The sequence below is a fragment of the Hyla sarda genome, chromosome 1, assembly GCF_029499605.1.
Source record: "Hyla sarda isolate aHylSar1 chromosome 1, aHylSar1.hap1, whole genome shotgun sequence".
Taxonomy (NCBI): Eukaryota; Metazoa; Chordata; class Amphibia; order Anura; family Hylidae; genus Hyla; species Hyla sarda.
Window position 1 is genome coordinate 492,801,887 of NC_079189.1, and position 25,637 is coordinate 492,827,523.

Genomic DNA, 25,637 nt, shown 5'->3' on the forward strand with positions numbered 1-25,637 from the left:
GGGCGATTTCCCTAGCGATTTGCGGCGATTGCCGACATGGGGGGGCCTACATGGCCCCCCTCGGCGTTTGCCCTGGATGCCTGCTGAAGCATTTCAGCAGGCATCCGCTTCCGATCTCTGCCCGGGGCGCGGCAGAGACCGGAGAAACACAAGGACGTACTAGTACGTCCTGGGTCCTTAAAGCCCAGGGTGCCAGGACGTTCTAGTACGTCCTGGATCCTTAAGGGGTTTATCTGGACAGAGGTGTCATCAGAGAGCTCTGTGTTTCAAAAAGAAAAGAATTTCCTCTGTAGTATTCAGCAGCTAATAAGTACTGGAAGGATTAAGATTTTTTAATAGATGTAAGTTTCAAATCTGTTTAACTTTCTGGCACCAGTTGATTAAGAAACCTTTTTTTCCACCGGAGTACCCCTTTAATGCCAATGATTATACAATAAACTGTAAGGGGAATCTGTCAGCTGTATTTGCAGCTAAGTACTTCATGCACTGTTGAATAGCTGTTTGGGTTTAAAAGCAATGTGTTCTTTTTCTAAAGCTGGTGTAGTCAAAGAGGCGGCCAAGTGTCAAGGAGATGGGGCCAAATTGCTCAAGTGCCACAGCCTTGCATACCTCCTTGCTTAACGCCAATACATCAATAAAGGAGAATCTGGGATGTGAGGGAAAGCAAGGAGGCATTCCAGGCTGTGGCACTTGAGCAGTTTGACCTGCTTCCTTGACACTTGGCTGAGAAATAAAAAGGCCATTTTAAGTTTGGCAACCACCATCAGCTCTAGAAAAGGTACCGTTTGCTTTTACACCCTAACAGCCATACAACAGTGTCTTCAACTCTTAGCAGAAAGTGCAGCTGACAGATTCCCTTATCAACAGAGGTTGGACCTCTACCAATCTTTATCACCTATCTGCAGAGTGGGTAATAAAGGTATAATTTTAAGGTGTCTGGCTGCTGGGACCTCCTCCAATTACAAGAGTGGCCTTCATGTGAGTGCACTGCTACTCTATTCAGTCTAGGGAAATGCTGTCAACTGTAAGTCAAGAGTATGTTAGTTATGTAGAGCAACTATTTCTTATATGTTTCTATTATTGAATTACTGCTGAGAATTACTGTTTGTGCATCAGTGTTTGAGATAAAAGTCCAGAATTTGGCTTTCTTCTGCATTACATTGAGCTCAATAAATGTTCACTTAATATCCAGTTATGTATACTGTATATCAAGATATAAAAAGTGAAAAGGAAAACACTACTACAGGTGTAAATTACCCAGAAAAATTTAAGAATATCTGCACCATATGGTAAATTCATTCTTATATTCTTATTTGTTTTCAGCAATATAACATTTTGATATTAATTTCCAATTTTATTTCCGCAAGCGAATATAAATTACAAGATGAATCCCATGAGTATTCAGTCACTATGAATGTTTGACCTGACAGTGACTTCTGGAAACTTCTGCTGTATGCACCTCTCCAACAAAATTAGTTTGGGAGCTGAAGGTTACATCTCATACATTAAATCAATGCAATAATTAAATCACGACATACATAAATGTGTCAGAGGATGTTTTCTCTAGTCCAAGCCAAGTATACTGCATATCAATTTGATTTCAAATAAGAGCACTATATCATTACATTGTAAATTTTGTGCACTTATTTAACAATCCACTTCTGGAAAAATATTGCTTTAACTGAAATAATACATCAAAAAAGGGATGGAGACAATGGAGCAGATGCACCTCTAAAGCCACATTTAGACATGGTGCAGTTGCCATGGATTTTCAATACTATACATGTGCATGGGATTTTCACCCAGAAAAAAAACTAAAATATGCATGGAAATAGGTGCATGCTGCATGTACAGCAACTCAAAGGATCACAGGTGGAACAATTTGGAGGAAATCTATGGGATGACGTCAATTGGTTTAAACATGCCCCCTCCATTCATCTTTTTGGGAGAGGTGGAGACACAGGAAAGCTGTGTCTTCACCTCTCAAATAGAGATGTTTGTACAGCTGACTTGCTGTGTGCAAAACGTCACACACAGCAGCTCAGCCCCATACAGGAGATCACGGGGGTCTCAGCGATCGGACCCCCTGCGATCAGACATGTATCCCCTATCCTGTGGATAGGGGGATACATTTCTTAGCACTGGACATCTTCTTCAACATCTAGGAAATCTTATTTAATGTCCAGTGGTCGGATTCCCCACATTCAGACATTTATCGTCTATCCTGCAGAGAGGGGGTACATTTCTTAGCACTGGAAATCTTCCCTTCACTACTGTTTCTTTATTTCCCTGTGTTAATATTGATGTTCTGATCTCCTGTGACCTGATCTTTGCCTGTGCCATGACCATTCTTATGTCTGCTGATTGTGTACTGTGCTGCTGTCTAGGCTTGACCCATTACCTGTCCTTATGTTGTTTTGCCTCAGATTTTTTACTTCTTTGCCCTCTTGGTTTTGACCTCTGGCTTGTTCCTGTTAACTCTTTGCTGCTTTTGTACCCTACCAGCTTCTTCTGTACCAGATTCTTTTTCAGGTTTAAAATAATAAAACATGTTAAGTTACCTATTTTCTGTTACATAAATAATTGCGTTGTGGAAATTTTTTTTATTGGTGTTCTCAGATGTTTTCATCTGTTCATCTAGTCAGTCTTTGTGTTCCTATAAGTAGGGGTCCACTGTCTAAGATGCAAGGGGACTGCCTTTAGAGCTGAGAGAGGGAGTGATGAATAATGTAATGTCCATTTATTTGTTTTTGTATTTTTCTGCTTAGGTGGGTATTCACACACTAGTTTGTTCTGAGCAGTTTGCTATTCTCCCTGGATAGGGAATAGTTTATGCTCTGAACAAATGTGAACTCGGGTGGGTCTATTTTAACCAGAGTTCTCCTGCATTCCAGCTGCTGGGTATTTTGTGCAATAATGCTGCTATGATGTCTGTTTGTGCAATATACTTCCAAATCTGCTTGAACATGCACTTTGTATTTATCTTGTGATACTTTTAGTTTTAGCCATGGTTAAATAGTCCTGTTTATTGTAGATTTTAGTCTGTGTTATTTGATAGTTTTTAGGATGTTTGTCTATTCTGCTTAGTCTATGTCCACACTGTTAGAATCATGTACTGTTCCCCCACATAGTGGAGTTTGGTTTTGAACTTATCTTGTCTTGTATCTTGAAATATATCCTGTTTTGAATCTTCAGAAACATCCTGTCTAGTATCCTGACCAGTGTTCCTCTACGTTGTAGAGTTTGGTTTTCTTGTATCCATTTTTATTAAGTTCATGTTCGTTATCTGTGTCCAGTGTGAACAGTGTCCTACGTTACCTGATCAGTTTAGTGTTTTAGCTTTCAGTTCTTCTGTCCATCCCCTGCGTCTCTTGGATTCTGCTGTATTCTTGCATACCTAGTCTTATTCAGTTTATGAACTGCTTGTTAATACACTATTTTCTGCCCTATTAGTATTTGTATCCTGTCTGGTATATCTGGTTGTCTGATAGTTTTCCTTTTTGTTTCTGGCCTGTGACCGACTGTGTATTATTTGTTTTTACGCCACTGCACTGTAGCGCAGTTAGGGACCGGCTCCAAGTTGTCAATTCACCACTTATTGTGTATGGGCAAGTAGGCAGGGAGAGTGTCACTAGGGACAGCTTAGGGCTCACTCTCCCTTTCCCCCAAGTCGGTTATGACAGATAATGTTAGAAACAGACAGTAGGGAGGATACATTAACCCCAATCTCAAGAAAAGTATCTACAGAGATGCCCCTCCACAGAAGAAAAACAGAGAAAAATCCGGCACTGTTATAAATCCTTCCATAAATATGTAATATCAACCCAATGTGTGCTGTTAGCTGAACACTGAAAGTCCATAGATCAATACGGGTGGTGCTTCACGCTGAGAAAAGACAGGCAAATATCTACACACATAAGAAAAAGAAATTGGGGAGCAGCTCACCAGTTCCAAGGGATCAGGTCTGTGACATCGCGATCAGGCGACAGAAGGACGGTGAGGCTGAGATGTTACGGGGGGAATCAGACGTCAGGGCCACAGCCGTATCGCACCCTTTGGTGTTTCGTCAGGCCCCTATGATGACATCATGTTCTCTCCGGTGATTTTATCTACAGAGATGTCTGGCTATAGGCAGTAAGGGCCATAAGAAGCAAAATTGCCAGATGTTACCTAATTTAGATCTGGCTAAAAGGCAATCCACGATCGTAAATTCTGTGAATTCTTAAACTGCTACATAATCTCATTTCCTAGTGATCCCCTAAGGCAAAACAAAAAGTCAAATCTAAAATGATGTTTGCAAAATATTTACATGGTTAGATGTTGAGGACCACCACAAGCTTGCCTCTGATGCTTATAGCCATTGGAAATCATTGCCATCTCTCTATGTTCATAGTATCCCTGGAATTTTACAGAAAGCCATAGCCAGACTTATAAACAAGAGTCCTGTACTTATGAACATGTTATAACAATAAGGAGAGGAGAGGAATGGGAATGCAGTGCTATGGTGTACAGGGAAACACAATACACATAAGTATATTGATAGGCAAATGAAACTCGTAACTCAGTTTCCACCTTCACCCTCTCATACTTGCTATTTAGCTTCTGGAAGAAGAAACAAACAGTTTTTAAAGCTCAGCGCATTTACCAACATATACAATATTCAAAGTGGAGATTATAGGCTCAAGTTGTGTTTGAATAGGCTTTTTAAATGTATGAAGAGAAGATAGCAGGCAAATATTGCAACTCTAAAATTCCCAATACAAGTTCAATGTGGGAAAAAGAATGTTGTAGATTTGCTTTCAAACCCATAAACTTGATTACTTATTTTGTTTTATGTTTTATAATAGTTTTAATTAAAACGTCACTTACATAGTATATTGTAAGTTTGGATGGACGACATTTTTAAAACTATAGCTCCACTGGTTTAGAAGATTCTTGTAACACTTAAAGGGGTACTCCGGTGGGAAAAAAATTTTTTAGGTCTTTTTAAGTCAATTGGTGCCAGAAAGATAAACAGATTTGTATATTACTTCAATTAAAAAATCTTTATCCTTCCAGTACTTTTTAGCAGCCGTATGCTACAGAGAAAATTCAGTTCTTTTTTAATTTCTTTTTTGTCTTGTCCACAGTGCTCTCTGCTGAAACCTCTGTCCGTGTCAGGAACTGTCCAGAGCAGCATAGGTTTGCAATGGGGGTTTTCTCCTGCTCTGGACAGTTCCTAATACTGGCATCAGGTGTCAGCAGAGAGCAGTGTGGACAAGACAAAAAAGATATTAAAAAATAACAGAATTTCCTATGTAACATACAGCTGCTAAAAAGTACAGGAAGGGTAAAGATATTTTAATAGAAGTAATTTAGAAATCTGTTTAACTTTCTGGCACCAGTTCTTTATATAAAAGGTTTTCCACCGGAGTACCCCTTTAAGTTATTTAGGTAGCTCGGAAGGTTCTTGACCCTGACTGTGAACACATCATAGGAAAACTGCAGTCCATGCCGCCTGCCTGGGTTGACAGACCATTATAGTAACAAGCTGTTAATCTTGAGGGAAAAACCTCCAAACAGCTGCATCTTCATTACAGAGGACAACAACAAATGTCCAAAACTGTAGAACATTTTATATACAAAGCAGATGACAATTGCATTGTACATAGAAGTACACATATGGCTAGAATGGCTATCGCATACTGTTAAGCCAGACTATAAAAAAATAAAAGAGATGGACCTCAGAGGGATATTTGGCACATGTATAATTCAGTGTAGAGTCTTATCTAGAAATGTATTGTGCAAAGCAGATGTTTCTAGTTGCTCTCATCCAGTCTGTCCTCTGGCTTAGCTCTTCACACTATAGTTTTTGATTATAAGGCTGGATTTACACAGAACATTTATTTCATATTTTTACAGCTTTATATTGGTGTTTATTTGAATGTTGTGCTCAGGAGGAAAATAATATGTAGGTAGGTAAAAGGTGATTATAATGATAACTTCACAAAATGGTGCATGGTCATTTAAGGGTTATTCCGTTTAAAAAAAAGTTATGGCATATTTTTGTGTACTATCCTTTTTTAAGGGATAGAACCATTTTCTTGTACCATTGTATAAATCAAGCAGGTTTTATCTTTTGTTTCACTTTTGTTTCTTGAGAGCAGGGCCCCCACACCTCAGGTTTTATTGCCTGATTCTTTCTACATGTCTGTTTTTGAGGAGAGAACATAATGTGGACCATGTGGAGCTTGTGGTTGGCATTGGTATTGCATTGTATTGGTATTGTAAAGGGAATTTCTTATGGGCACCCTTCTCTCTCAAATAAAAAAAGGATGTGCAAAGGTACACATTTCTTCTTCGGGTCATGTTTCATTTGAGTATTTCTTAAAATTTACATAATACCTGTTGTTTTTGTCTTGGTCCGCCCATTCTTTGCCTTTTGGCTAAGATCAAGTGTAGTATCTGTTCGTATCAGGTATTCCGCTGGTAGGAATGGATGGCTACATGGAGGAGCAGGTGTACCAGGGCTGGTGTCACAAAACCAGCTCAACAGCTGCCCTGATGTGACCTGTTTCCTCCGGGTCTCGCCATCGGGCTTGGAGGGTCTAGAGCCGAGTTACTTTTGTGCCTCGGGGAGTGGTGACCCTGAGGTGCTGAAACTTACTGGGTGTTATAACTTACTGAGTGAATACTCTGCACTATACACTATTCACCTTTGGCACTCACCCTTGGTACCCCAGCTTTCTGGCTAGGATCAGGTAGATTTTTTATAGATCATGCCGGATGACCAGGCAATATATCTGCACTCTTGCACTTATTTATTTATTTTTTTGTATGTCACTGTGCCACTTTTACAAGTTTGTTTGTACACAGGATTTGTCAGGATACGGTAGCCATTCTGGGTGTCCCTCCTGGTGGTCTAGGGGAGGTGTGTGTGGCCATTTTGTTCCTCACCTCCCTGCAACCCCCTTGGGCATCTTGGCTTCGATCAAGATGCCATCAGTATACATCTCCTTGGCGGATACCTTGGTTAACACCTAGGGTGATGCCAGGTGCATTTGTGGCCCATTAGTAGCTTCGGTGAAAAGGGGCATTGAATCTGGATCCTTGCAGGTGCCTTTTGGCCCAAAGGTGAAGGGTAGGTTTGTTGGGGGACCTCCCTCCTGCTGGAGAAGGGCTTAGTAATAGACTACATCCTTTGTGCACTTTTTTCAGTGTGACACTTTTGCACTTTTTCTTGCACTTGATAGAGTGATAGAGAGCACTTGCCTTGGCTCTTTTTGTCTTGGTTGGCAATTCTACATTGCCTATCATCCATCATCCTGCTTGTAAAGCTTTGCCTTTCCTTCCCCCACCCACTTTTACCTCTCCCCACCTTATGCAGTGTATGTATGTTGTTCCTCACTTATCAACAGCCCCTGCTAGATGTCACATATGTCACAGTGATGTCACTAATGATGTAAAGCTGTTGGAGCCTGTCTCTGACTTTAGACTTTAACCTCTGGACTTTGTCAGCATCTGTCTGCTTTTGATTTGGTATTTCAGTATGTAGCACTTTACAGAGAGAGAGTAATAGATGTATGGAATAACCTTCCTTCAGAAGTGGTCACTGCAGATACAGTGAAGGAGTATAAGCATGTATGGAAAAGGCATAATGATATCCTTCATATGGGATAGGGCCAGGGACTATTAAAGTTTTCAGAATATTAAGCAGACTAGATGGGCCAAATGGTTCTTTTCTGCTAACACATTATATGTTTCTCCATAGTGCCCTAACTTAGGACACCACATGAACTATGTAGAGGAGCATTTTGTGTTATACATTGCTTCTTACTTTTGCTGGGCAAAAGGAGGTAAACAGTCTTTCTAACCACTTATGATTAAACTTTCTTCAACAGGCAGTCTACATCCATCCCAGTGAGGTTTCACTGAGCAGGAGCCACACAATGCATGACCCCTACCCACTTAGTAGTTTGCGCACTATGGTGCCCTAGTATACGGCGCCACAAAAGCTTTATAGAGGAGCAGGAACTCAAAGACAGGACTCTTGGCTCCTCTACAGTAAGCAGAGATATGCTGTACATTGCTGCTTAGTGTATGACCCAAAGTAGGTAAATGTAGATGCTATGCATTGCCACTTAAGGGGGTACTCCACTGGACAGCGTTTCGGCTGCATTCAGAACATTTAGTTCTGAATGCTGTGTGCTCACTGCGAGGGCAGGCCATGCTCCCTTGTGCTTTCTGGCCGCGCCCCCTCAATGCAAGTCTATGGGAGGGGGCATGACGGCCATCACGCCCCATCCCATAGACTTGCATTGAGGGGGCGCACACAGCATTCGGAACAAAATGTTTCTAAGGCTGGCCAGTGGAGTACTCAATTAATGCTTTACTCTCACTGAATCTTACTTGAAAAGTGTAGAGATGAAATACAGACCCGCCATCAAAAGTGTATTTGATGGCAACTTGAAACCTCCTGAAATAAATTTCAGGAGGTTCAGGCATCACTAATCACAAACTATAACTTACTACTGAGCCCACACAGGCCCCTGAAACAAGAATATATTCACCACAGCGACAGATTTATAAATGCTATGGGGCTCTTAGAACTTTTAAATGCTATGGGGCCATTAGAGAGAAAGAGAGGGCCCAGTTCTGGTTCTATACCCTTTGCTGTTGAAAAACATGTACCTATTTGGGGCTTCAGAGGAGTTCCACTTTAAATCTTTCACACTACCGTCATGTTCCTGCATTTTGACAGCCATTTTTCTGCTGAAAGAGGTCATAAAAAAATAGACAAAATAACTGAACATAACGGATGCTAACGGAAGACCAATGTCCGTTATTTTAATGCCCATTCTTGTCAAAATAACGGACATGTTCCATACGTTATCACCCGTTATTTCATCCGTTGTAGTCCATCATTTTATGTCCGTTATTTTATTTCCATGTTCTGAGCATGCACAGTACACATAACGGAACATAAGGGACATTAAAATAATGGGCACTAACGGATGTCAATTGTGAACATCCGTCACCCATAGACTTGTGCATGCACCGTCTTTTGTGCCGTCAAAAATAACGGACGTTAGTCATAACGGGATATAACTGGTGCTGCAGGATGGTCAAAAAATCTCTTTGACATGAATGGGATTTTTTGACAACCGTTTTGGGGACTTTCTGACGTGAGTTCTTGATGGGAATTTTTGCAGGTGCAAAACGGTAGAAAGTGGTAAACACTCTCTTAGACCTATAAAACAATCCAAGTAGGAAGGGTATAAAATCAGCATCATCACAATTTGCTGGTTCTATCAATGCAGTTATACTTGTTGGTTCTCTCTACGTTAATTAATAATGTAAAATGTTAAGTCATTTTACAAAAACAATAGCTAAATCCTATCTTTTCAAAACCTGAGCAAAATGTGGATGTAAAAATTATTAATATCAGTAGTCACGTGTGTACAATTAAAGTAATGACATAGGTGGTGTGACTGTGTGACATCGCTCAAGGTGTTAATTGGTTCAATTTATGAAGAGCCTCTTCAAACGCTTCTCATTATGAGACATCTGTTTATGGCTTTGCACTGTTTGTATCTCTACACCGAGCAGCACTTGAACAAAGTATTCCATCACTAATTAAAAATAACATTAAATGTCAATGTGGAAATCCTTCTCCTTTGAAACATAGGAATGATGAGATTATTTCCCAGTTATTTAGTAAAGACCGGGCGCAGATTAATTAGAATTAGAACCAAACAGGCACTTATGCATAAATGTGATCCCCATAAAAACATTTGTCATTGCTGTCCTTGAAATGATATATAGTGCAAAACATGCTAAAAATGACACCACGTCCAGCTTTCAGTCGTGCTGTTATGCAGAGAGACAGACTCATTTTATGTCTTTTCCCTATAAAGTTATCAGTCTATCGATTGGCGTTCTTGTAATCGATGGATAATGATGTGACACCACAGAAAAGCCTTTCTGTACAGTAGGTGGCAGCCTCTCCATTTTGAAAGCAAACACATTTGCTTTGATTCTTGTAAACAAAGAGATGTCTACATATGTGTTCTACAATCTGAGATCAAAACAACTTGTATAGGTGGACAGCAATTCTTTAGTATTCATTTTAATTGGGACAATAGCAAAATAAATCTGGGTGGTGCAGTGGTCTTGACATGTATATAAATTTAAAGGCATACTTACAAAGCTTTGAAGAAGAGTAAGTGAAAAAAAATAATCTTAAAATACAAGGTAATAGAGCTTATTTTTGGGTTGGGGGGGGGGGGATCCTGCAAAGCTGATATACCTAGGCAATAACCTAGAGGACATGCACTGATTAGCCATAATATTAAAACCACCGGCCACTAAGGGCAGGGTCACACGGGGCTAATTCAAAGCGTATTTCACACTGCAGAGGAAGTCACCTTAATGCTGAAGGGGTCCTGTGGTATCTGGTACCAAGATGCAGTAGATTCTTTAAGAAGATTTATAAAATTAGTTTTTTACCCTTTTATAGCCTCAGGTGCCATCATTCTAACTAGACCTAACTAGAGATGAGCGAACCAAACCCATGGAACCCGAGTTTGGTCAAAACTTTGTTGAAAGTTCGGTTTGGCTAGAAGTAGAACTTCAGCAGTTAAGTTTGGCATAACCTGGTAAAATAACATAAGCCACCTGGTAGAAAGCATAAGGAGGAAGGATCACATGACCTTAGAAAATCCCTAATGCCTTTTAAACATCTCTTTCAGCCAATCCAGAGGCAGTATAGGGGTGATGTCAAAGCCACTTTAAAAGTCAATGCCAGTGTTTCCCAATCAGGGTGACTCCAGCTGTTGCAAAACTGCACCTCCCAGCATTCCCAGAAAGCTAAAGGCTGTCTGGTCATGCTGGGATTTGTAGTTTTGCAATGGTAGGAGGCACCCTGGATGGGAAACACTGGGCTATGCACATAGCTCCAGCAGCCATTTTAATAATAGCAGGTATTAGGTGAAGATCTCTGTGAGGGACAGTGATCACTGAACAATACAAATCGGAGAACCACATGAACACAGTGTCCCTGATTTACTATTGTAAACCCGATCTTTTTTGTTAGGTTGTGCGCCAGTATTTGGCACATTGCGCCAGAATTTGTATCTGCTTCAGAATGTGCGCCATAATTTGCAAAAAAAAAATTTTTAATAAAAACCGACCATCTCTCCATTTTAAAAGCATCACAGCCACGGGTAAAGGGGGCATGGTCATAAAAGGGGGCACGTCACCAACATTTTTGAAAAATCCTTATATATTCAATAAGGTTTCCACATAAAATGTGGTGAATTTGAGCTGAGGAAAACCTCACAGCTCAAAGCATGTGTAAAAAAGCAAAACGTTGGGAAACATTAGTAAATACTGTGGAAAAATATCTGTTGGGGAAAAAAAAAACACAACGAAAACTACACTCCACTCTTGGTAAATCAGGGCCAATAGTTTTTTTTGGAGTGTAGTTATCTTTGTGGTTTTTGATTCCCAATAGATATTTTTCCATGGTATTTACCAATGTTTCACTACATTTTGCATTTTTTCCTAGGCTTTGCTTTTTTATTTTTTTTTAATTACACATGCTTTGAACTGTCGGGTTTCTCCGAGCCCAAATCCACCACATTTTATGTGGGAACATTAGTAAATATGTTGGGATTTTAAAAAAATGTTGATGACACGCTTCATTTTATCGAGGGCCATGCCCCTTTCTCCAGTGGAACACCCCCCCCCTCTTTGTGTTTCCCTTGTAAAATGGAGAGTTTATTTATTAATTTTTTGCAAATTTTGTCGCATGAAATGTGCGACACAATCACAATTTTGGTGCAGAACCCAAGAAAAAAGAGTCAAGATCACTTAATTGTGAAGAAGCTATGCATAGAGGGTTTTTGTGTTGTGTTGTGTTGTACACGTTCTAAGATTCCAATCTTGTTGCTACGGCCAAATGCTTTTTCATTTTCCAGGCACAAAACCTGTTGCTACTCTGAAAAAGGATAATTTTTAGACATTCATTTTACAAAGCATAAAAAATCCGACAGTGCAGTGTGATTTATTTTCAACCTGTTACTTGCTACGGAGTACCATCCGTTTAATCATAGCCATATGACTAAATCTTCTATCGGGATGGGAATTCCTTTGTAATCAGGGCACCCTAGGCTACAAAATGGTATACAGTGATCCCTCAACATACGGTGGTAATTCGCTCCAAACGAACCATCGTTGGTTGTAACCATCGTATGTTGAGGGATCCATGCAATGATAAGTATAGGAAGTTATCACCTGTCCCAGGCGCTCCGGACCGTCACTGCTGCCCTGGATGTCGCCCTCCATCGCTGTCGCCGCGTCCCCGGGGGGTCCCCGCCGCTCCGGACCGTCACTGCTGCCCAGGATCGGCGCTCTTCATCGCCGTCATAATGTCACAACGCCGCTCCTATTGGATGACAAGACGGTGTGCACTGCAACGGGATGACGACGAAGGAGAGCGACGGCCATGCAGGGGATCCTGAAGAGGACGGTCCGGAGTGGCAGGGACAGGTGAGTGATCATCACCGCAGCACATGGGGCACCTTCAACGGCCATCCGGCGGAAGCTGAAGCAGTCTGCACTGCCGGATAGCCAGGGCCGGACTGGCCTACCGGGATACCGGGAAGATTCCCGGCAGGCCGCTCCCCCCATGGGCCGGCCAGCAGTGCTGTGTAAGTAACTTGGGGCCTGTGTAGGAGCTGGAGGCAGAAAAAGCTGCTCTGCCTCCGGCTTTGATGCAATGCGCCGACCCTGCTCGCTTACCCGGCTGTTTACATAATTTTGCACATGTCGGTCTGCCGGCCAGAGGCCCCTCCCCCAGATGACGAGCAGTGCGGCTTCCTTAGAGTTACAGTGGCCGCGTAATGACAGGGCTGGCGTCGCTGTGCAGCCCTGCCACTGAGGAGGACAGGATAATCACTTGCTGCTTGAAAGGCTGTTATTGCGTGTGGGGTTGGCTGGGTGACTGGTGCTTCAGTGCGATAATCCTCCCCCCCTGGCCTGCTTGCTTCTGATAACACGCGCGCAGGACCCCAGTCACAAACCTGTGTTATTGATGGCGCTCCTGGGACAGCTGAACTCTCCAGTGAGGTCGCGTGGGGGAGTCAGGCCCGGGCACTGAAGATATCTTCACTCTGTAAGTGCCCTTGTATGTAAGAGAAGGGGGGCAGTGTTTGTATTATATATACACACACACACACACCAGTGTTTTCCAGAGTGCCTCCAGCTGCAAAACTACAGTTAGCCATGCTGAGAGTTGTAGTTTTACAACAGCTGGAGGCACCCTGCATGGGAAATGCTGATGTGTGTGTGTGTAAATATACACATACATACACATATGTATCTCTACATTTCTACACACACACGGTGTATATATATATATATATATATATATATATATATATATATATATATATATGTATATATATATATATATATATATATATATATATATATATATATATGAGGATTCGGAAGCATATTTCCGATGTACCACATTTCCTATCTAGGAACGTCTCAATGGTATCTAAGCACTGCGCGGAGGCGCATGCTGGGGATACCTCTGGCCTCCGGCTTCAGGGGATCGAAAGGGTCACGGTTCCAACTAGAGGTGGTAATCTTAGACATAAGATTCTAGACCGTGAGATCTTTTGGATCCTGAAGTTGGGAACTAGATATCCCCGAGGTTTGAATAAAAGAATGGATACGATCTTACATTACTGATATAATTTTTTCAATTTTCTGAGTTTTTTTCTTCTTCCTTTTTCCTCTTCTCTGGGTCACTGCCCCTCCCCCCCTTTTCCCTTCCCCCCCCCTTTCCCCCCTCCCTCTTTCTTACCTGTATGTTTTCCAACGATTATTATGGCTCTAGCTGTTACATCTGTAGTGCGATAGCATAATTCCGCGATACACTCACATATGTAAACCATGAGTGTGAATGCTTCTAAGATATGCGGTTTTCTTTTCTTTTATTATTATGAGAGATAGATTTCTGTAATTTATAGATGATGCTGATATCTTTCTCCCTTTTTTATATCTAATATATTTTTGTAATAAAGAAACTGTTATATCTATGTATGTTAATATATTGTAATACTGTTTTCATGTAAAGCGTCCATATTTGGTAAATCTTATACAATTTTATGGATTTCTAATTTATGTTTTGCATGTCTTGCAGTGGCGGTTGCCATTGGTTTCTACATGTGGGTGGTTATACCATCTTGTGTAGGTGTGGTTTTTGACGTCACCTCACTGTACCCTGTGTTCCTGTTATGACCATCTGGTGAATAAATATTATCTTCCGAGTTCCTGGACGCTGGACTCCTCTTTCTTCTGTTGTTCATTTGGGCGAGGTCCGCGCCCTGTCCGTGCGCACCTGGGGTGAGCTGAAGCACTGTTGTTTCTCTATCTTACCTGTGTGGACCAGCCTCGCGCTCCCCCAGCTCCCGAAGCTTGATTTACCTATCCCCCGGTGATATACGGCACTGGACTTGCATTGTTCAATATGGCCACAGGTGGAGGTGAAGCTCTTCAAAACGGGAATTTAACTTGTGAGGAACGCATGCACTGCATTTTTAATGCCACCAGTATGGACACTAAGGAAACACTTGATCTTAATATCGCACTCCGAGAATTGGAGGAAGCTATGCTGTCTGAAACCAAAATTTGGTGGGATATGACCACGTTAAAAAATTATGTGGATCAAACAATGATTCCCAGGGGACTAAGAATTAAAAAGTTCCCCACTACCGTCTTTTGCCAGCAGTTTAAGCAAGAGTGGGAACTTCTGCTAGCTGATTCGTCTTTGAAGTTTATTAAACTGATAATACAATACGAAGAAAAAGCACTTGCAGAGGTGAATGATAAAATCTCCACCATTAAATTCTCCTTGGAACAGCATGAACAGAACTCTATTTATGTTGAATATAACACTAAAATTACAGAACAGATAAAGAAAGTGGAATCCTCAATTGCAGATGTAAAACAAAGAAAATTCCTGCGAGATTTGGAGGACTATAAAACCAACTCTGTTTTCATCTGGCCCAACACTGGGAATAACATCACTCCCAGGTCCATCCTGAAGAAACAAGGGAAGAAAAATGTATATAAGAAACAAAATAAATCACAAAATAAAAAGGACTTGAAAGTCAGCTTTTCCTCTGTTGAATCAAGTGGAATGGATGACACCAGTGATCTGGGATCCCAAACTGGGACTGTGACCCCAAATGCTGCTTCTTCGCCTCTGCCGACACCGCATAGGATGAAGATCCAAAATAAGGCGTCAAAAAACTCCATGCAGGCAGAAAACATCGTTCAAACCAGGCTAATGAAGCACAATCAGAAGAGGTAAAGACTTCTATTCCCATATTTAATTTATCTGCCACCATTCTTTCTTATACACAACTGGAAGTTTTGTCCCGTGGACTTTCTTTTGCCCCCACATGTAGATTTGATTTATTCCGGACTTTACTTGATTTAAACCGTTTTGTTCGTAACATCACTCTACGTAAGCATTTTGTCAATATTGAGAAGAATACCATATCTGATGTTATTAGTACTTATTCTAGTGATGCTGTTGTATCGGATGTGTCCAACATAAACATCTCTTTGCATTCATCTCATGTCTCTGGGTTCTCACATACATCCCCATTGAGCTCCACGGCTAGTTTCAGCTTTTCCGAACTTGCCCTGGCGTCCAATTTACAGGATCAGTGTGATACCAGTTTTTCAACTGATATCTCTGACTTTGTTACTTCCAATAGGGATTTTTACCCCATCATGTCCCGCACCCCAGCACTAGATAATTTTCAAGATGCTGTGGAGTCAGATTTGACTATGCTGTCCATGCAAAACCATTTTGTTAAATATAATTTATCATTTAAACAAAGGAATGCTCTCAAAGAATTGGAAAACATGGACAACATAGTCATAAGACAAGCAGATAAAGGAGGAGCGGTGGTCATATTGGATAGGGGGCTCTATAGCAAGTTAAATATGGAGATGTTAAATGACCTAGACACATACAGACCCCTTCCAAGTGACCCGACTCCGAAATTTAAGAAGATCCTAGAGTCCCTAGTGCATCTGGGGGCAGTGAATGGACATATCACAGAAAGTATTGCGAAATATTTAGTTATTGATAGCCCTGTTATACCTATATTCCATTCGCTGCCCAAAGTGCACAAGGGGGTATTTCCCCCTCCGCTTAGGCCAATCGTGGCAGGGATATCTTCTTTCAATGAACGGTTGTGCGAGTGGATTGATTCACATTTACAGCCACTCATTCCTACTATCCCAGGCTACATTAGAGACACGAAACATGTGTTAGAAATGTTGGACTTGATACAATGGCATGATGGGAATCAGTGGGTGACAGCTGATGTCACCTCACTGTACTCTGTCATACCACATCATCTTGCCTTATCAGCCTTATCCTGGTTTCTGGAAACCTATTCTCGATACCCCGGTGGTCTCCGGGAATACATGCTATTGGTAGTAGATTATTTGTTAAAACATAACTTTTTTATGTTCAATGGCGTGTTCTTCCTGCAGACCACCGGTGCTTCGATGGGGGCGAAGTTCTCCCCCTCTCTCGCCAACATCTATATGTGTTGGTGGGAGAGGGGGATTCTCTTCGCCCCCAATAATCCCCCCAATAATCCCCACAGTCCATACAGGAATTTTCGGAATACCTCAATCAGAATGAGTTGAATTTAAAATTCACTGTGACTGTGGAGAAAGAGGTGATCAACTTTTTGGATTTGCGTCTGTGGGGTGACAGAGAAGTCGGCCGGGTTATAACATCCACCTATAGGAAAAATACTTCAGTGAATTCTATCCTGCATGCCGATTCCTGTCACCCCAGACATGTTATAGAGAACCTCCCAACTGGTGAGCTCATTAGAGCTCGGCGTAATTGTACCCGAGAGGTTGATTTTAGTGGGGAGGCAGTCTCCATAGGCAACCGTCTTAGAGCAAGGAATTATCCACAGTGGACCATTGATAAAGCCCTTGCGGTTGCCAATGGTAAAGATCGCAAGTCTCTGATGGGCATTACTTCTGACATGCATGGTGAAACACATAATGGTGATGATAGAAATGTTACTCATAGCTATAGTGACAACAAAAATATTAAGTTTGATAACAGAAGTAATTCACCAGTAGTGTTTTCCACCCAGTATAGCATAGAGTTTCATAAAATTAAGAAGGTCATCAATAAGTATATGCCGATCTTAACTAGTGATCCAGACTTTAAACAGGCTTTGATAGGGGGCCACAGATGTGTGTCTAAGAAAGCACCCACCATTGGCCAGCGTCTCTCTCCTAGCCTGTTCCAGGATAAGGCTTCTACTAAACCCACTTGGCAGACATACATTGGATCATTCAAGTGTGGGGCTAAAAGGTGCATTTGTTGCAGCTATATTTCTAATTCTACTACATTTGTGTCTACAGTTAACCATACTAGTTTTCCAATTAAACAGTATGTAAACTGTAACACCACTGGTGTCGTATACCTGTTTACATGCATTAGCTGTCAGGTACAATACGTTGGCTGCACCACAAGTTCTCTGAAAATGAGGATTCGGAAGCATATTTCCGATGTACCACATTTCCTATCTAGGAACGTCTCAATGGTATCTAAGCACTGCGCGGAGGCGCATTCTGGGGATACCTCTGGCCTCCGGCTTCAGGGGATTGAAAGGGTCACGGTTCCAACTAGAGGTGGTAATCTTAGACATAAGATTCTAGACCGTGAGATCTTTTGGATCCTGAAGTTGGGGACTAGATATCCCCGAGGTTTGAATAAAAGAATGGATACGATCTTACATTACTGATTTAATTTTTTTAATTTTCTGAGTTTCCCCCCCCCCTTCCCCCTCCCTCCCCCTTTCTTACCTGTATGTTTTCCAACGATTATTATGGTTCTAGCTGTTACATCTGTAGTGCGATAGCATAATTCCGCGATACACTCACATATGTAAACCATGAGTGTGAATGCTTCTAAGATATGCGGTTTTCTTTTCTTTTATTATTATGAGAGATAGATTTCTGTAATTTATAGATGATGCTGATATCTTTCTCCCTTTTTTATATCTAATATATTTTTGTAATAAACAAACTGTTATATCTATGTATGTTAATATATTTTAATACTGTTTTCATGTAAAGCGTCCATATTTGGTAAATCTTATACAATTTTATGGATTTCTAATTTATGTTTTGCATGTCTTGCAGTGGCGGTTGCCATTGGTTTCTACATGTGGGTGGTTATACCATCTTGTGTAGGTGTGGTTTTTGACGTCACGTCCACCTGTCAGTGCAGGTGTGCCGCTGCGTCATGTCCGCCCACCCACATGTATAAAACCCGGTCTTTTTGTACTACATGTTGTGTATGACTAAGGCTTTGTTGTAAAGCCGAAACGTGTCACTGTACCCTGTGTTCCTGTTATGACCATCTGGTGAATAAATATTATCCTCCGAGTTTCTGGACGCTGGACTCCTCTTTCTTCTGTTATATATATATATATATATATATATATATATATATATATATATGTAGTTTCTCAAAGAAATTCAGCACTTCTTTACCACTCTGTTATTCCTAGCAGATATTCACAACAATGGCGCAGCATTCCAATGCAAAAAAATGTGCCCTTATTTTCTCATGTCACACAAAAACAGCAACGTTTCAGCTCCTCAATGGAGCCTTTTTCAAGCATGATTGAAAAAGGCTCCATTGAGGAGCTGAAGCATTGCTGTTTTTCATGTGACATGAGAAAATAAATTCACTTTTTTTGCACTGGAATGCTGCGCCATTGTTGTGTGTGTATATATATATATATATATATATATATATATATATATATATATATTTTATGGTGGTATTGTTCTGTTCTGTTATGGCGGTAATATTCATTTATTGTATGGGGTATTGTTCTGTTCTGGTATGGCGGTTTTATTCAGTCATTGTATGGCGGTATTGTTCTGTTCTGGCATGGCGGTGTTATTCATTTATTGTATGGGGTATTGTTCTGTTCTGGTATGGCGGTTTTATTCAGTCATTGTATGGCGGTATTGTTCTGTTCTGGCATGGTGGTGTTATTCATTTATTGTATGGGGTATTGTTCTGTTCTGGTATGGCGGTAATATTCATTTATTGTATGGGGTATTCTGTTCTGGTATGGCGGTAATATTAATTTATTGTATGGGATATTCTGTTCTGGTATGGCGGTTTTATTCCGTCATTGTATGGCGGTATTGTTCTGGTATGGCGGTGTTATCCAGTCATTGTATGGCAGTACAGTAACCCCCCGACCTACGATGGTCCCGACATATGATAAAATCGACATACGATGGCCTCTCAGAGGCCATCGCATGTCGATGTCAGCATCGACATACGATGCTTTTATATGTTGGGGCCATCGCATTTACTGCTTTCCGACAGCGCAAAATGCTTAAGCTGCTGTCGGATAGCAGTTTAAGTATCCCTGGCAGGTTCACATACCTATTCCCGCTGCTCCGGGTCCACTTCGCGATCCTCTGGTGTCTTGCACATCTTCTCCAGGGTCCGGGCCTTGCTTTCCGGCGTCGTTATTACGTCACTACGCACGCCGCGCCGGCGCAGCAGCGTAATAACGTCACCGGAAAGCGAGGCCCGGACCCTGCAGAAGATGCGCAAGACACCGGAGGATCACGAAGAAGACACCGGAGCAGCGGGACAGCATCGGGAGCCCCTGGAACAGCAGCGGGAGCAGTGAGGACCTGGTGGGGAGCGGTGGGGACAGGTAAGTACAGCTTCCTATACTTTACTGTTACGCCTAGCGCTCCGGGTCCCCGCTCCTCCCCGGAGCGCTTACGGCGTCTCTCTCTCCGCAGCGCTCCGGTCGGTCCCGCTGACCGGGAGCGCTGCACTGTCATGGCCGTCGGGGATGCGATTCGCACAGCGGGACGCGCCCGCTCGCAAATCGCATCCCAGGTCACTTACCCGTCCCGGTCCCCTGCTGTCATGTGCTGGCGCGCGCGGCTCCGCTCTCTAGGGCGCGCGCGCGCCAGCTCTCTGAGACTTAAAGGGCCAGTGCACCAATGATTGGTGCCTGGCCCAATTAGCTTAATTGGCTTCCACCTGCTCCCTGGCTATATCTGATCTCCTCCCATGCACTCCCTTGCCGGATCTTGTTGCCTTAGAGCCTAGTGAAAGCGTTACTGTGTTTATCCATACCGTGTACTTGACCTCCTGCTTGCCTTATTGACTACGATTCTTGCTGCCTGCCCCGACCTTCTGCTACGTCCGACCTTGCTTTGTCTACTCCCTTGTACCGCGCCTATCTTCAGCAGTCAGAGAGGTTGAGCCGTTGCTAGTGGATACGACCTGGTCACTACCGCCGCAGCAAGACCATCCCGCTTTGCGGCGGGCTCTGGTGAACACCAGTAGTGCCTTAGAACCGGTCCACTAGCACGGTCCACGCCAATCCCTCTCTGGCACAGAGGATCCACCTCCTACCAGCCGGGATCGTGACAGTAGATCCGGCCATGGATCCCGCTGAGGTTCCCCTGCCTTATATCTCTGATCTCACCACGGTGGTCGCCCAGCAATCCCGACAGATCGCCCATCTAACCCACCAGCTGTCGGAAGTGTCCACCACGGTGCAGCATCTTCAGTCGCAACTTCTGCCTCTGCTACAGCAGCAACCATCTCCCCCGCCAGCTCCTGCACCCCTTCCGCAGCGAGTGGCCACTCCTAGCCTCCGCTTGTCCTTGCCGGACAAATTTAATGGGGACTCTAAGTTTTGCCGTGGCTTTCTTTCGCAATGTTCCCTGCACTTGGAGATGATGTCGGACCAGTTTCCTACTGAAAGGTCTAAGGTGGCTTTCGTAGTCAGCCTTCTGTCTGGAAAAGCCCTGTCATGGGCCACACCGCTCTGGGACCGCAATGACCCCGTCACTGCCTCTGTACACTCCTTCTTCTCGGAAATTCGAAGTGTCTTTGAGGAACCTGCCCGAGCCTCTTCTGCTGAGACTGCCCTGCTGAACCTGGTCCAGGGTAATTCTTCCGTTGGCGAGTACGCCATACAATTCCGTACTCTTGCTTCTGAACTATCCTGGAATAATGAGGCCCTCTGCGCGACCTTTAAAAAAGGCCTATCCAGCAACATTAAAGATGTTCTGGCCGCACGAGAAACTCCTGCTAACCTGCATGAACTCATTCATCTAGCCACTCGCATTGACATGCGTTTTTCTGAGAGGCATCAAGAGCTCCGCCAGGAAAAAGACTTAGATCTCTGGACACCTCTCCCACAGTCTCCATTGCAATCTGCGCCTAGGCCTCCCGCCGAGGAGGCCATGCAAGTGGATCGGTCTCGCCTGACCCAGGAAGAGAGGAATCGCCGTAGGGAAGAGAATCTTTGTCTGTACTGTGCCAGTACCGAACATTTTTTGGTGGATTGCCCTATCCGTCCTCCACGTCTGGGAAACGCACGCTCGCACCCAGCTCTCGTGGGTGTGGCGTCTCTTGATGCTAAGTCGGCTTCTCCACGTCTCACGGTGCCTGTACGGATTTCTCCTTCAGCCAACTCTTCCCTCTCAGCCGTGGCCTGCCTGGACTCTGGTGCCTCTGGGAATTTTATTCGGGAGTCCTTGGTGAATAAATTCCGCATCCCGGTGACCCGTCTCGTCAAGCCACTCTACATTTCCGCGGTCAACGGAGTCAGGTTGGATTGCACCGTGCGTTACCGCACGAAGCCCCTCCTAATGTGCATCGGACCTCATCACGAAAAAATTGAGTTTTTGGTCCTCTCCAATTGCACTTCCGAAATTCTCCTTGGACTACCCTGGCTTCAACACCATTCCCCAACCCTGGATTGGTCCACAGGGGAGATCAAGAGCTGGGGTACCTCTTGTTTCAAGGACTGCCTTAAACCGGTTACCAGTACTCCCTGCCGTGACCCTGTGGTTCCTCCTGTAACCGGTCTGCCGTCCTGCCATAAGAAGTGCCTCTCCCCCCCTCCCAGTCCAGTCAGGCAAGCCTCGGTGCCTCCCCATGGCCCCCGTCCTGGTGTCACACTGCCCCGTGCCAGGCCTCGCCCTCTGCCCTCCCTCCCCATTCCCACTCCTGCTGTACTGCCTGCCGTTGAGGAAACCCTCCTTTCTTTCCCGGTGTCCTCATCCCAGGGGAGGCAGTTACCGGACAAAGAGAAGGGGAGACCTAAGGGGGGGGGTACTGTTACGCCTAGCGCTCCGGGTCCCCGCTCCTCCCCGGAGCGCTTACGGCGTCTCTCTCTCCGCAGCGCTCCGGTCGGTCCCGCTGACCGGGAGCGCTGCACTGTCATGGCCGTCGGGGATGCGATTCGCACAGCGGGACGCGCCCGCTCGCAAATCGCATCCCAGGTCACTTACCCGTCCCGGTCCCCTGCTGTCATGTGCTGGCGCGCGCGGCTCCGCTCTCTAGGGCGCGCGCGCGCCAGCTCTCTGAGACTTAAAGGGCCAGTGCACCAATGATTGGTGCTTGGCCCAATTAGCTTAATTGGCTTCCACCTGCTCCCTGGCTATATCTGATCTCCTCCCATGCACTCCCTTGCCGGATCTTGTTGCCTTAGAGCCTAGTGAAAGCGTTACTGTGTTTATCCATACCGTGTACTTGACCTCCTGCTTGCCTTATTGACTACGATTCTTGCTGCCTGCCCCGACCTTCTGCTACGTCCGACCTTGCTTTGTCTACTCCCTTGTACCGCGCCTATCTTCAGCAGTCAGAGAGGTTGAGCCGTTGCTAGTGGATACGACCTGGTCACTACCGCCGCAGCAAGACCATCCCGCTTTGCGGCGGGCTCTGGTGAACACCAGTAGTGCCTTAGAACCGGTCCACTAGCACGGTCCATGCCAATCCCTCTCTGGCACAGAGGATCCACCTCCTACCAGCCGGGATCGTGACATTTACATTGCACGGATCCCTCAACATACGATGGATTCGACAAACGATGGGTCGTTTGGAACGAATTACCATGGTGTTATTCATTTATTGTATGGGGTATTGTTCTCTTCTGGTATGGTGGTGTTATCCAGTCATTGTATGGCAGTATTGTTCTGTTCTGGCATGCTGTTGTTTTTCAGTCATGGTTTAGTGGTATTGTTCTTTTCTGGTATAAGTGTTATTCAACCATTGTATGGAGTGTTGTTCACAAAAAATAGCAAATTTTTGGTCTCTTTTTAAACCATAAAAAAATTAATAAAAAGCGATCAAAAAGTTTGATCAAAACAAAAAGTGGTACCAATAAAAACATCAGATCACGGCACAAAAAATTAGCCCTCATACCGCCCCGTACCCATAAAAATAAAAAACTTATAGGGGTCAGAAGATGACAATTTTAAACGTATACATTTTCCTGCATGTAGTTATGATTTTTTTCAGAAGTACGACAAAATCAAACCTATATAAGTAGGGTATCATTTTATATCATAATCATATGGACCTACTGAATAAAGATAACGTGTCATTTTTACCGAAAAATGTACTGCGTAGAAACAGAAGTCCCGAAAAGTTACAAAATGGCATTTTTTTTTTCAATTTTAACGCGCAATGATTTTTTTTCCCGTTTTGCCGTAAATTTCTGGGTAAAATTATTGATGTCATTACAAAGTAGAATTGGTGGCACAAAAATAAGCCTTTGTATGTATTTTTAGGTGCAAAATTTAAAGAATTATGATTTTTTTTAAAGGTAAGGAGGAAAAAACGAAAGTGAAAAAACAGAAAAACGCTTGGTCCTTAAGGGGTTAAGAGTAATAAATGGGTCCATTCCTTCTGTCATTTACATTGTGGCTGCGGACATTGACAAGTGGGGCTGGTATGCAGTAATTTCCATGGCTGGTTTTTATCCCCAGTCCGGCCCTGCAGATAGCCGTTTAGGCAATGGCCCCGACATGCAAAAGCATCATATGTTGATGCTGCCTTCAACATGTGATGGCCTCTGAGAGGCCATTGTATGTCGAAATAATCCTATGTCGGGGCCATCGTAGGTCGGGGGGGTCACTGTATATTTAAAAACAAACAAACAAAAACTTAAAGGACATGTCCGGTGCTCACTTTTCTTATTGTATCTGTTTCGGGCTGCAAAAAAAAAGAAAATAAGCTTTCTCTTGCCTGCCTACGCTCCCCCGGTGCTCCGGTACAGGCGTTCGGTCCCCGGGCTGTATTCTTCTTACTTCCTGTTAGCCCGGCACGTCACACGGAGCTTCAGCCTATCACTGGCCGAGGTGGGACATTGCTGCGGCCGGTGATAGGTTGAAGCTCCGTGTGACGTGCCGGGCAAACAGGAAGTAAGAAGAATACAGCCCGGGGACCGAACACCTGTACCAAAGCACCGGGGGAGCCTTGCCAGGTAAGAGAAAATTTGTTTTCTTTTATTTTTCAGCCCGGAACGGATAAAATAAGAAAAGAGAGCACCGGACATCTCCTTTAACCCTTTAAGCACCTTTTTTTTGCACTTTCATTTTTTCCTCCTCACTTTCTAAAAATCATAACATTTCAGTTTTCTTTCATTTTTTTAATTCAAGCAAGTTTTTATTTTTATAACCAGAAATAGAAATACAAACAAAAAAAACCAACATAGGGACTAAAACAGGTAAGAGAAGATACATACAAACACAAGCATCAATAGCATATGATACATGCAGTGTACAATTTGTGAAATGTAATGTGCAAACGAATAATAATCGAATCATACAATCAGTGGGCCTATATAAATGAAGGAAAGTAGGAAAGGAATGGCTGACATAGTTAGAAAGGTCATTCTAAGAATAGTTGAACTGAAAACACCTCATAATCAGTATGAACTAAAAGCATCAGAAATGAAGGTGACAATGGTGGGTACAGTGTCGGCATAGGGATCAAAATTATCTATGAGGATAGTGTGGGCTTGCAATCTAAGCCCCCCAGAAGTGCAAGTAAGAGGAATGGGTGTGATGGGCTAATGAGTAGGCTTTCTCATAGTCACAGGTTAAGTTTACCAGGTTAATTACTTTGCATAAGGAAGGAATTATATTTGTTTTCCATTTTCGGATCATAAGCAGCTTTGCATACATTAACAGATGGGCAAAATGGGCTCTTAGCTTTGGGGGGAAGTGATCTAAGTCTATAAGTAAGAGTGCGATTTCTGGGGTCAGTTGGACAGTAGATTTTGAGAGATTTTGAATTATCCCTTGCACTCCTCTCCAAAGAGGCTGACGTAGTGGGCAGTCCCACAATATGTGAAGCAAAGAACCCACACTGCCACATCCCCTACAGCATAGGTTAGAAATCGAGTGGTCTATGAGATGTAGCCTAGATGGGGTAACGTACCATCTGTAAACTGTTTTAGCAATTGCTTCCTGCTCTAAACAGTTTTTTGGCATAGGAAAACACTGTCACCCATTTGGAGGTAGGAATATTCATTTTAAGTTCTTCTTCACATTTAGTCATAAAATTGTGTGTGTTTTGGCTCCCCCTATCTCCTAAAGAGTTATAGAACACAGTTATGCCTCCAGTAATAGTAGCCGTACTATTTAGAATGAAAAGAAAAGTTTTAGAAATTTGGTGGCTCCGTTGGAAGTCAATGGTAAGGAGACTTCTTATTTGCAGGCTCTTGTAA

The 25,637-nt window shown here is 43.2% G+C and overlaps 1 pseudogene; it reads left to right on the forward strand.

Annotated features, from left to right (window-relative positions):
* Nucleotides 1-6,405: 6,405 nt before the first annotated feature.
* On the forward strand, nt 6,406-6,529 carry LOC130344983 (U2 spliceosomal RNA; annotated as a pseudogene).
* Nucleotides 6,530-25,637: the final 19,108 nt, after the last annotated feature.